The sequence below is a fragment of the Macaca fascicularis genome, chromosome 12, assembly GCF_037993035.2.
Source record: "Macaca fascicularis isolate 582-1 chromosome 12, T2T-MFA8v1.1".
Lineage (NCBI taxonomy): Eukaryota > Metazoa > Chordata > Mammalia > Primates > Cercopithecidae > Macaca > Macaca fascicularis.
Genome location: NC_088386.1, coordinates 21,515,779 through 21,529,075, shown reverse-complemented (window position 1 = coordinate 21,529,075; position 13,297 = coordinate 21,515,779). Strand labels below are relative to the sequence as shown.

Sequence of the window (13,297 nt, the reverse complement as noted above, 5' to 3'; positions counted from 1 at the left end):
TGTTTCAGCCTCCCAAAGTGCTGGGATTACAGGCATGAGCCACCATGCCCGGCCACAAATTTATTGAAATAAAATTATTTTTCAAATTGGTTAACAGTAAAAGTAAAATCTAATGCAACTATTTTCTCTGTAAATTTTAAGTAAATACTTTATTGCATAAAAATAACTTTGTTTATGGCAATAACACCGATTTTTAAAAACAAAAATTATTTTTCAAATTGGTTAGCAGTAAAAGTAAAATCTATTTTCTCTGTGAATTATAAGTAATTATTATGCAAAAATCACTGTTTATATCGATACTGATTTTTAAAAATGAAGAAAATTATTTTAAATTGGTTAGCAGTAAAAGTCAAATGTAACAACTGTTTTCACTGATAATTATAATTACTTTATTACATAAAAATGATTTTATGTTTATGACAATAATACCGATTTTTAAAAGCCAGGAAAGGCCAGGCGAGGTAGCTCACACCTGTAATCCCAGCACTCTGGGAGGCCGAGGTGGGTAGATCACAAGGTCAGGAGATTGAGACCATTCTGGCTAACATGGTGAAAACCCGTCTCTACTAAAAAATATAAAAAATTAGCTGGGTGTGGTGGTGGGCACCTGTAGTCCCAGCCACTCAGGAGGCTGAGACAGGAGAATCACTTGAACCCGGGAGGCAGAGGCTGCAGTGAACTGAGATTGCACCAGTGCACTCCAGCCTGGGCGACAGAGCGAGACTCCGTCTCAAAAACAAAAAAATAAAAAGAACCCAATTCCATCATTCTGTCACTTTTACAGCATATTCTAACTCAAATAATTATTTTGAAACAAAGAAAAATAACTATTTCTACAAAACAAAAAGGTAATATATTTGGTTTTCACAGGGCTACATTTTAGAAAAGAGAATACGCACTTTGACGAGGAGACCCAGAAAAATTTTATTTCTTAGAAAACGGCAAGGCACGGTGGCTCTCCCCTGTAATCCCAGCACTTTAGGAGGCCGATGCGGGCAGATCACCTGAGCCCAGTTCGAGACCAGCCTGGCCAACATGGTGAAACCCCTTCTCTACTAAAAATACAAAAAGTAGCTGGGTGTGGTGGTGGGCACCTGTAATCTCAGCTACTTGGGAGGCTGAGGCGGAGAACTGCTTCAACCTAGGAGGTGGAGGTTGCAGTGAGCCGAGATCACACCACTGCACTCCAGCCTGGGCTACAAGAGCAAAACTCTGTCTCAAAAAAGAAAAGAAGAAAAAAAAAAGTACTAAGAATAGAGGAAACAACAGAACACGTTCCGACATAGTTTAACAAAATATTGACAAAAATTAAAGGCTATCAGTGTGAAACCATTAAGTTACTGCTGTATTTTTGAAGTCCTTTTTTTTGAAATATGAAATACTATGATATGAAGTATGAAAATACTATAATATGAAGTATGAAATACTATGATACCTGGGATTTATTTCAAACTAATATTGGAGGGCGAAAAGGCAGAGATTTATATGAAAACAGATTTGTAATTACAAAATTGGTGATGGGAATATATGGGTTCAGTATACTTCTGTTTATATTTATATATGTTTACAGATTTCCATAATAAAAAGTTAAACAATTCTATCTTTCAGGCTGACAGTTAATAAGAATTAGTAAAGCTCTATGCGTTTTTTTTTTTTTTTTGAGACGGAGTCTGGCTCTGTTGCCCAGGCTGGAGTGCAGTGGCCGGATCTCAGCTCACTGCAAGCTCCGCCTCCCGGGTTCAGGCCATTCTCCTGCCTCAGCCTCCCGAGTAGCTGGGACTACAGGCGCCCACCACCTCGCCCAGATAGTTTTTTTTTTTTTTGTATTTTTTAGTAGAGACAGGGTTTCACTGTGTTAGCCAGGATGGTCTCGGCCTCCCAAAGTGCTGGGATTACAGGCCTGAGCCACCGCGCCCGGCCTTTTTTTTTTTTTTTTTTTTGAGACGGAGTCTGGCTCTGTCGCCCAGGCTGGAGTACAGTGGCACGATTTCGGTTTACTGCAAGCTGCGCCTCCTGGGTTCATGCCATTCTCCTGCCTCAGCCTCCCAAGTAGCTGGGACTACAGGCACCCACCAGGTCTGGCTAACTTTTTGTATTTTTTTTTTTTTTTTTAGTAGAGACGGGGTTTCACTATGTCAGCCAGGATGTTCTCGATATCCTGACCTCATGATCTGCCCACTTCAGCCTCCCAAAGTGCTGGGATTACAGGCGCGAGCCACCGCGCCTAGCCAGCTCTATGTGTTTTTAGGGGCAGTAACTCAGAGTGGTTCAATAAAAGGGAAAAAGAAAGAGATATAAACGGAGGATTTAATAGGAAGTGATTTTGGATGGCAAGTGAAAACAGTACTTTCTGAAATTTATGTTAATTATGATTGGAATGTGTAATATAAGTATTAGCTACCTGTGGAAATAATACAGCTTAAGAGATGGTCTGTAAATGTACCAAAATTGAGGAAAACAGAAAGGTCCCCATAGGTGGAAGGTTTTTTAGACTCTGTTCTAACCCATGTGAACAGCTCTCCTGGGCCATGCCCCTCACTCTGATCTTGTTCGCTAAGGTCTGAGACATGTGGGTAAAAGCAAGCCATCATGCAAAGGGAAGGGAACACTCAGGTCACTGAGGTGAGCAATATAGCCCATACTCTACTAAACTACAAACTGCGATTCCACTTTACCACTCTAGTGGGTTTTAGTATAGTTAGAATAAAACAGGTTTCTAGCACTAGATTACCCGTTAGGTAAATGAGTAAGAATCAAGTTTTAGAATTATGTAAATGAGTTCCAGGCCTCTACTAATCTTCTGAGAGATATGTAGATAATTTAAGGGACACACAGACTAGGCAATGAGACACCCTCTTGAATCACTTAAACACGTTAGAAAAAAGAAAGCATATAAGTCAGTATTTACACTCTCTCTTTAAAAATACAAATTATATGAGAGATGAATCAGCTCTGTAGTAATTTCAAAACTTTCTCCTCCTTTGGAAGACAGGAGGGAAAGACGGGGACTTTTAAAGTAAAGCACCAGGCCTAGTCATTCAAAGTTGATATTCTACCCTTTAACAGAAAAATGAAACATCAATCTCAAATAATCCCATTTATTCCCAAACTTCCTGAAAAGTCCCGACATAAAACTATGAATATGTAAACTAAAAAAATAAAAATATCCACTTTCAAATGTATTAAAGCTGCTGCAATAAAAATTACTACCAGTATTTTTTCCTAGCTGTTTAGGAGCTGCCTCGTCTCTGCGTAAGGTGGAGCCAGGCAAACTGCTGTGAAATGCTTCTACAAGATCACTGGAGACTGATGAATGACATTATAGGATAGCCCACAGGTTTCTTCTGAGTTTTTTTTTTCTTTCTTGAGATGGAGTTTTGCTCTGTCACCCACGCTGGAGTGCAGGGGTGCGATCTCGGCTCACCGCAAGCTCCGCCTCCCGGGTTCACACCGTTCTCCTGCCTCAGCCACTCGAGTAGCTGGGACTACAGGTGCCCGCCACTACGCCCGGGTAATTTTTTTGTATTTTTAGTAGAGACGGAGTTTCACCGTATTAGCCAGGATGGTCTTGATCTCCTGACCTCATGATCCGCCTGCCTTGGCCTGCCAAAGTGCTGGGATTACAGGCGTGAGCCACTGCGCCCAGCCCTTCTTCTGAGTTTTTTTACAGTGCTCATATTATTCCTTTAACATTATAGGGTAATTCAGAGAGATTCCCCTTCTCTCCAGTTAATTATTTCTTCATTCTTATCATGTTTTGGAATTGAAGCCATGATAAAAAAAAAATGACAAATATAATGTATTTTGAAAGTTAGAAACTTACTTCATCAAAGTGTGATTTAATTTATTTTATTTTTGTTTTTAAATAGACAAAGCCTCACTCTATTCCTCAGGCTGGAATGCAGTGGTGTTATCATAGGTTACTGAAGCACTGAACACTTGGGCTCAAGTGATTCTCCTGCCTCAGCTTCCCGAGTAGCTAACTACAAGCGCCCACCATTGCTTAGTATCAAGCAATATCAACGCTTGATATTAAGATATATTCACTAGATCTTGCAAATTCAAGTGACAATACATTGCTATTTTAATGCCTTTGACATTTAATACTTGACCTAGGGCAAAGCATCATGTATTTGGGTGTCAGAAGGGAGCACGGGGCTGAATTCCAACTCTCCTTGTTATTTGTTATGTGTGTCTGAACATGTTATTTGAACTTCAGCTCTTTCATCAATAAACATGCAATTAGCACTTGTCTTACCAAACTATGATGAAAGATTTGGGCAAATAATTCAAAGTGTAAACAGCCAAACATAAAAATGTACAACTTCATTAATAATCACAGAACCAAATTAATATATGCTGCCGTTTATGAAATGTGAAAACAATAAAGCAGAGTCAGTACATATTGGGACTGTGAATCAAAGATTTTGGCAAAATGTACCATGGACCTTATTAACAGTCACATCCTTTAACCTACTAATTCCCTTCTAAGGACTCATGCCAAGGCAGGAATTAAAATTGCTTACAAGATGGCTCAAAAAAGTAAAAAGATATGACCTAAATGTTCTGCAGTAGGGTAAATATATGATTATATATTCATAAAATATGAGTATGATCACTGAATTATATTAATGAAATTTTTAATGGGATGAAAAAATTTTTACTATGACCAATAAGTGAAATATATACAGTAAGATTTCACCTACATTAAAACTCTGTAAGAGGTTGAGTGTGGTGGTTCATGCCTATAATCCTAGCACTTGAGGAGGCCAGGGCGGATGGATCACTTGAGGTCAGGAGTTTGAGACTAGCCTGAAACCCTGTCTCTGCTAAAAATACAAAAATTAGCTGGGTGTGGTGGTGCATGACTGTAGTCCCAGCTACTTCGGAGGCTGAGGCAGAAAAATCACTTGAACCCGGGAGGCGGAGGTTGCAGTGAGCCAAGATGGCACCACTGCACTCCACCCTGGGTGACAGAGCGAGACTAAGTCTCAAAAAAAACCCAAAAACCAAAAAACAAAAAATAAACAAACAAAATATATAAGAAAAGCAGAAAGACTGAGAAAAGTATTAACATGCCAACAGTAGTCAATTTAGAGTTATGGGACTATGAATGATTCTTGATCATTTACACTTTTTTGCTATTTTCTAAAAAAGCATGCATGCATTTTGTAACTGTAAAGAATACTTTAAAAATGTTTTTAGAAAACTAAAAAGTTTAGCTTTTAAATGTTATAGTAGAAAGTTAATTTCAATGAAACAATCAGAATCTGCTTCAGAAATCTTCAGCAGGCCGGGCGCGGTGGCTCAAGCCTGTAATCCCAGCACTTTGGGAGGCCGAGACGGGCGGATCACGAGGTCAGGAGATCGAGACCATCGTGGCTAACACAGTGAAACCCCGTCTCTACTAAAAAATACAAAAAAATAGCCGGGCGAGGTGGCGGGCGCCTGTAGTCCCAGCTACTCGGGAGGCTGAGGCAGGAGAATGGCGAAAACCCGGGAGGCGGAGCTTGCAGTGAGCTGAGATCCGGCCACTGCACTCCAGCCCGGGCGGCAGAGCGAGACTCCGTCTCAAAAAAAAAAAAAAAAAAAAAAAATCTTCAGCAGATGTCAGAGTATGGCCATTTGAAGATGTTTATGCTGATATTCTGCAATATAAACCTTCAATTTGGCCGGGTGTGGTGGCTCACGCCTGTAATCCCAGCACTTTGGGAGGCCGAGGCAGGCAGATCATGAGGTCAGGAGATCGAGAACATCCTGGCTGACATGGTGAAACCCCGTCTCTACTAAAAAAAAAAAAAAAAAAAAAAAAAAAAAATAAATAAATACATACATACAAAAAATTAGCTGGGCGTGGTGGCAGGTGCCTGTAATCCCAATTACTCAGGAGGCTGAGGCAGGAGAACTGCTTGAGTCTAGGAGGCAGAGGCTGCAGTGACCTGAGATTGCACCACTGCACTCCAGCCTGGGCAATAGAGCAAGACTCTGTCTCTAAATAAATATATGAATAAATAACCAATTCATTGGTGGGTCAGATGCTCAACTAGGCTTGTAGTCTAGTCTCTGGAAGAAAACACCAGCTTTCTGCCTCATAAGCTTTCTCAAAGTCATAGTGATTTCCATTTTATATATATTTGTTGTGATGCGGGTATATATATCTAGTACGATATAAACTTGCAACTAATGAGAATTTGACTATATGCTCAATTAATGAAAATAAATGTCAAAATCTTTAATCTATACTTTTTTGGGTTTTCCTTTAAATGCTAATAGCTGATTTATCTGGGCTTTCTGGTTAAATGCTCATATTTACAGAAGTATTAATTTATAGCTTGCTCATCTATTCCTTAATGCGAGCCATTTAAAAAAAAATTGAATTTGACTAAAAAATGAAGTACTAAAAAAAGGGAGTGGGGACACCTGCCCTAAGATTGTTGCTTTCACAGAGCACTGAATGTAGCTTTGTGTTTCTTGGCAGCTAAGACAAAATGGTGAGCCCAGGGATTATATAGCTGCCAGGATGATAAGGAAAGCAAGCAGTTAAGCCACTGGCAGGTGCTGGATTGCAGAATATCATAACTGTATTCTACAATAAATTTACAGCACGCTCCAGTACCACATATAAAACATACTTCATGTTTTACTAGGAAACTTAGAAGCTGGGCTGGAAATCTTGCCCAAAGAGGATTATTTCCCATTTAATAAATAGGTAGGATGCAGAAGTACCTGCAAGAAGGGCTAATATATACCTTAAAAAGGAGCTCTGAACTTTTTAAGTACTTAAGTACTTGTATGAAACCTAAAAAAGAGTCTACATTATACATTGAACGGAAAAGACGCCTTTGGCTTGAGAAATTGGAGGGCAGGTATCATAAACACAATTCACCACAAAGATGCCTCTGATGCTCCTGGAGAATAACTGATCTTGAGATGGGGCATATTCTGACCAGTCCATCAGGATGAACCAGTCATCATCAAGCAACGTATTAGCAGATCTGTTAGATACAGCACTTTAGTGGGTCAATGAAGTGATAGAAAATACCTGCTAAACAATAATTTCAGTTTTAGTATAGTTGATTCTATGCTGCTCTCTTTTGCGACTTCTTAAGTCTGTTCCCAGACTGAGATCTCTTTACTCTTTATACCGTTTTCTTTGTTTTTTTTTTTGGTTTTTGAGTCGGAAGTCCTGCTCTGTTGCCTAGGCTGGAGTGCAGTGGTGCGATCTTGGCTGGCTGCAACCTCTGCCTCTCAAGTTCAAGTGATTCTCTTGACTCAGCCTCCCGAGTAGCTGGGATTACAGGCACACACCACCATGTCTGACCGTATTTTTTTTTTTTTTTTTGAGACGGAGTCTTGCTCTGTCGCCCAGGCTGGAGTGCAGTGCAGCGTCACGACCTCGACTCACTGCAAGCTCCACGCTCCTGGGTTCACACCATTCTCCTGCCTCAGCCTCCTGAATAGCTGGGACTACAGGCACCCGCCACCATGCCTGGCTAATTTTGTTTGTATTTTTAGTAGAGACAGGGTTTCACCGTGTTAGCCGGGATGGTCTCGATCTCCTGACCTCATGATCCACCTGACTTGGCCTCCCAAAGTGCTGGGATTACAGATGTGAACCACAGCGCCCAGCCATTTTTTTGTATTTTTTAGTACAGACGGGGTTTTGCGATATTGGCCAGGCTGGTCTCAAACTCCTGACCTCAGGTCATCTGCCCACCTTGGCCTCCCAAAGTGCTGGGATTACCAGCGTGAGCCACTGCGCCCAGCCTTTTTTTATTTCCCTTTTCCTGAGACAAGGTCTTGCTCTGTCACCCAGGGTGGAGTGCAGTGGTGCAATCATAGCTCACTGCAATCTCAAACTCCTGGCTCTAGCCACTGTATATATATACCACATTTTCTTTATCCACCTGTTGATAAACACTTGAGTTGCTTCCACCTCAGGGTTTCTTTCTGAGGTGACGAAAATGTTTTAAAATTGACCATGGTGGGGTTGCACATATTTGTAAATACACTAAAAACTACTGAAATATACATGTTAAGTGAATTGTATAGTATATAAATTATATCTCAATAGAGCTGTTTAAAAACAAGATAAATAAGAATATGGCAGAATGAATAAAAATGGTACATACACTAGTCACCCCTTATCTGTGGTTTTGCTTTCCTTGGTTTCAGTTACCCTCAGTCAACCATGGTCCAAAAGTATTAAAAATGTCAGAAATAAATACTTCATACATTTTAAATTACATGTCATTATAAGTAGCATGAAGAAATCTCATGGTGTTCGGCCCAAGATGTGAATCATCCCTTTGCCCAGCATATCCATGCTGCCTGTTAGTCATGGACACTGTTTGCTCCTGACATTTAGCTATCAACACTGTCACGACTTGATGATCTAGATCACCTGAAGCAAATGATCCTCCTCTTGACATCCTGTTGCAAAGTCAACAGTAGCCAAACACTATGTCACAACGCCTACGTCATTCACCTCACTTCATCTCATCACATACGCATTTCATCATCTCACATCACCACAAGGATGAGTACATTTATATGTATGTATGTGTATATATTTACTTTATTATTATTTTTTGGAGATAGGGTCTTGCTCTGTAACTCAGGAGTGCAGTGTTAAGATTGTAGCTCACTGTAACCTTGAATTCTGGGGTGCAAGTGATCCTCCCACGTCTCCCAAGTAGCTAGGACTACAGGTGTGCACCACTACACCTGGCTAATTTTTATAGTTTTTTTTTTTTTTTTGGTAGAGATGAGGTCTTGTTATGTTGCCCAAGGCTGGTCTCAAACTACTGGCCTCAAGCGATTCTCCCGCCTCAGTGTCCCAAAGTGTGCTGGGATTACAGGCGTGAGCCACTGTGCCTGGCCAATGTACAATATTTTGAGAGACCACATTCCTATAACTTTTCTTACAGTACATTGTTATCACTGTTCTATTATTAGTTGTTATTTTAAATCTATCACTGTGCCTAATTTATAAATTAAACTTTATCAGAGGCATGTATGTACAGAAAAAAACATAGTACATACAGGGTTCAATTCCATGGTTTCAGGCATTCACTGGGAGATCCTGGAACATATACCCTCTGGATAAGGTGGATTACTGTATATGAAAGGTATTTACAAAATTCTACTGTATGAAATTACCCACAAAAAGGTCGAGACTTAGGAAAATAGCATGGGAAATTCCACATGAAAATATGTTGCCATCATGTGTCTTTTCTCTTTATGTTTTTGTAAATATTTCATGGCTGCTATTTCAAATTATTTTTTAGTTGGGAGAATAGGGACAAGTGTATTCTTCTCAAGCAATAATTGATTCATTTGAAAAGCAAGCCATACATCTACTACAGCTTTTAGTGACTACTAGAAACGATGTCTTTGAAAATTTATGAACAGTTGTCAAGGTGTGTCAAGTCATTTGGCTTTCTGCCTTTTTAAACCATCTGACGTCTTATTGTCAATGGTAGTTAAGCAAGCTTCCTGAACTTAGTCATATTACTTAATAGACATGTGCTCTATTCACTTAAAAAGCTGTAGGCAATCAATATAATCCATTTGTGAACTATAGTAGCCTGAGTATCAAACATTTATTCTTCTGAATTAAAGATACTGGAGCAATTAACACAGAACAAACACCTTTAAAACTCACTGGTCCCACTATCTGAGAAACTGTGACAACTAAGTAAATCTCACTATGACTTAAACTAAACTTAATCAGCCTAGCAGAAAAATAAATGGAGAGGAAAATTTAAACTATTCAAAGGTTACTAGGTTATTCCATGTTTCTTTTGCATCTTTTTATTTGGATTCTTATGTTAATAACAGCTCTGTTATAATTTGTTTAGCCACAATTTAAATTCTGGGGTGGATTATCTTTGTGATAAACTTTTACAGGTAGAATTTAAAAGTACAGCAATTTTGCATTTTGTTAAATATCCCGACTAATTTATAGAAAAATGGGCTTGATATGCCTAGCAACCAGCAATGTTTAAATGTCTCAATGCACAGTATTGCTAACTATATGTTTTAGCCTACTTTTTGTGTTAAAGTTGCCTTAATTCTCATTTTTTGGATTGCTGGTAAGACAACATTTTCCCATGTGAAAACTTACTATCAGTTTTCTTTGAGTAGCAATTTATCTTTATGGATTATTTACTTGTAGTCTCACTGTTACCATCCTAGAACATAGAGAAGTGATAAAAAACGTTCTATAAATTAAGCTTTTATTAGGCATGTTTGTCACATTTCCCCCATATCTTGCTTCTTTCCTTTGAATATTACTCTTAATATAGCTGTAATGGATTTCTATATTTATGAAACTTAAAAACGTTCATCCACTCTGATAATGTACTTGGTATCTTGACTAATTCACTGAGCAAAGCAAAGCAATCAGAAGAGAATTTCTCTCACTGCCATTTCTATCCACCTATCCATATCGGTATCCTTATACTCTCCTTGTCCTCGTTTACTGTCCATGAAATCCTCTGCACTGTTCTCTAAGGCTAACCTGCTTCCATTTTTGTGGTGGCTCTCACCCTCCCTGGGGACCTTACAACTCTCTCTCCTGTCCCTTGTAGTGGCAAATCTTCTGTATCTACTAAGCCTTTCCCTTCAGCATACAAACACATACATCTTTCTTTCAATTAAAAAAGGATCCTCTGTCTTGACTTCATCCTCTCCATATACGATGCTCATCCTTATAAAAGCAATTCTCTTCAAAGGTTGTCTCTATTTATTGTTTCCAATTCCTCTCCTGCCATCCTCTTAAGCTTTTTTATCTCCTAAAGTCTTCATATTTAAGTCTCTCTTTGAATGATTTTATTATTTTTCGGGATTTGGAATTATCTGAGTGTAATATTGTTTGGATGTGTGTCCCCACCCAAATCTCTATCTATCTATCTATCATCTATCTATCTATCTATCTATCTGAGTGTAATATTGTTTGGATGTGTGTCCCCACCCAAATCTCTAATCTATCTCTATATCTATCTATCTATCTATCTATCTATCTATCTATCTATCTATCTATCTATCTGAGTGTAATATTGTTTGGATGTGTGTCCCCACCCAAATCTCTAATCTATCTCTATCTATCTATCTATCTATCTATCTATCTATCTATCTATCTATCTATCTATCTATCTATCTATCTGAGTGTAATATTGTTTGGATGTGTGTCCCCACCCAAATCTCTAATATCTATCTATCTATCTATCTATCTATCTATCTATCTATCTATCTATCTATCTATCTATCTGAGTGTTAATATTGTTTGGATGTGTTCCCCCACCCAAATCTCATTCAAAATGTAATCCCCAATGCTGGAGGTGGGGCCTGCTGGGAGGTGACTGGATCACGGAGGTGGTTTCTAATGGTTTAGCACCATCCCCCTTGGTACTGTACAGTGAGTGAGTTCTCATGAGATCTGGTTTAAAAAGTGTGTGATGCTCCCCCCACTCTTCTCTTCCTCGTGCTCCGGCCATGTAAGACATGCCTGCTTCCCTCTTGCCTTCCACCATGACTGAAGTTTCCCGAGGCCTCCCTAGAAGCCACTATGCTTCCTGTGCAGCCTGCAGAGCTGTGAGCCAATTAAACCTCTTTTCTTTATACATGACCCAGTCTCAGGCATTTCTTTATAGCAATGTGAGAAGAGACTAATACAGAGTGCTTAGAAATATATTACAGTTTAAATAAGTGTAATAATAAAATAATTATCTATGTAACTTCATTCAGATTGGGAAACAGAACATTGTTAATATCTCAGAAGTATCCCTGCCTTCCTGCCTCATGCGCCTCTAACTGATCAGAACCCCCTCCAACCAGTTTTGTGATAAGCACTTACTTGCCTTTTTTTTTTTTGAGACAGAGTTCTGCTCTGTCACACAGGCTGGAGTGCAGTAGCACCATCTCCGCTCACTACAACCTTCGCCTCCCAGGTTCAAGTGATTCTTATGCATCAGCCTCCTGAGTAGCTGAGATTATAAGCATGCACCACCATGCTTGGCTAATTTTTTGTTTTTAGTAGAGATGGGGTTTCACTCTGTTGGTCAGGCTGGTCTCAAACTCCTGGCTTCAACTGATCTGCCCGCCTTGGCCTCCTAAAGTACTGGGATTACAAGTGTGACCCACTGTGTCCGACAAGCACTTACTTGCTTTTTATTTCTTGTATAATTGTACCACATATATATGTATCCCAAAAGAACATAGTTAAGTTTTGTCTGTTTTTGATCCTAAATAAATGGAGTAATACTGTATAGATCATTTTATGACTGTTTCTTTTACTCAGTGTCGTATCTGTGAGACTCAACCAACTGGATATAAGTAGTTATAGTTTATTAACTTTCTTTGTGGTATAGTAGTGTCTGAAATGAATACATCAAAATATACTTACACATTCTATTCTATTTTATTTGGATTACTTTCAGTATTAGGCTAAACATTGTTGCTACAAACATTCATAAACATCTCTCTGATACATATCTGTCAAGGTTTTTTTAAATGCAAATGTTGGTAAACTTTTTCTGTAAGAGCCACCTAGTATATATTTTAGCTCTGAGGAACACATGGTCACTTAGGAGTTAAAAAATAATAAACCTTTAAAAATTTAAAAACCATTCTTAGATTGTGGGCTGTAGTTTTCTGACATCTGTTCTAAGATATAAACCATAAGGAGTACAATCTTCCACATCACAAGATGGTTTGGGGCATAAAGGTTTTACATGTATTTTGTTGGGATTACAGGAGTATGCCACCACGTCCAGGTAATTTTTTGTCTTTTTAGTAAAGATGGGGCTTCATTATGTTGATCAGGTTGGTGCAACATAGTTATCTGGACTTTCCTTTTATTGTTTTTTTTTTTTTTTTGTTTCCCCCCTAATCTCTCACCTCTGGTTGAAAGGAGTTGTTTTTAGTCATTTGCTTTAAAAAATTTTTTTTTTGATTAAATTTTAACATTTCATTTCAATATGACTCTGTAACAGGTTTTACAATCAGTTAGAGTCTACCTTTATCCCTCCATTAAATGCCCTGTGGCCTATCTTTCCTTACAAATTCTTACTCTTGTTTTTAATAATTTGTTAGTTTTACAGTATTTCTTTTCACTTTATCTAAAACTAGTCTTTGTTTAAACTATTAGAAAAGAAGGCTCGGCAAGGTGGCTCACATCTGTGAACCTAGCAGTTTGGAAGGCTGAGGCAGGAGGATCGCTTGAGCCCAAAAGTTCGACACCAGCAGGGTAATACAGCAAGATCCTATCTTTAAAAAAATTAAAAAATCAGCC

The 13,297-nt window shown here is 38.8% G+C and overlaps 1 protein-coding gene across 46 annotated transcripts in view; it reads right to left on the bottom strand.

The window, feature by feature from the left end:
- The window catches only part of R3HDM1 (R3H domain containing 1), a 123,826-nt gene that overhangs the window by 16,182 nt on the left and 94,347 nt on the right, over window positions 1-13,297 (bottom strand). The window lies entirely within an intron of this gene.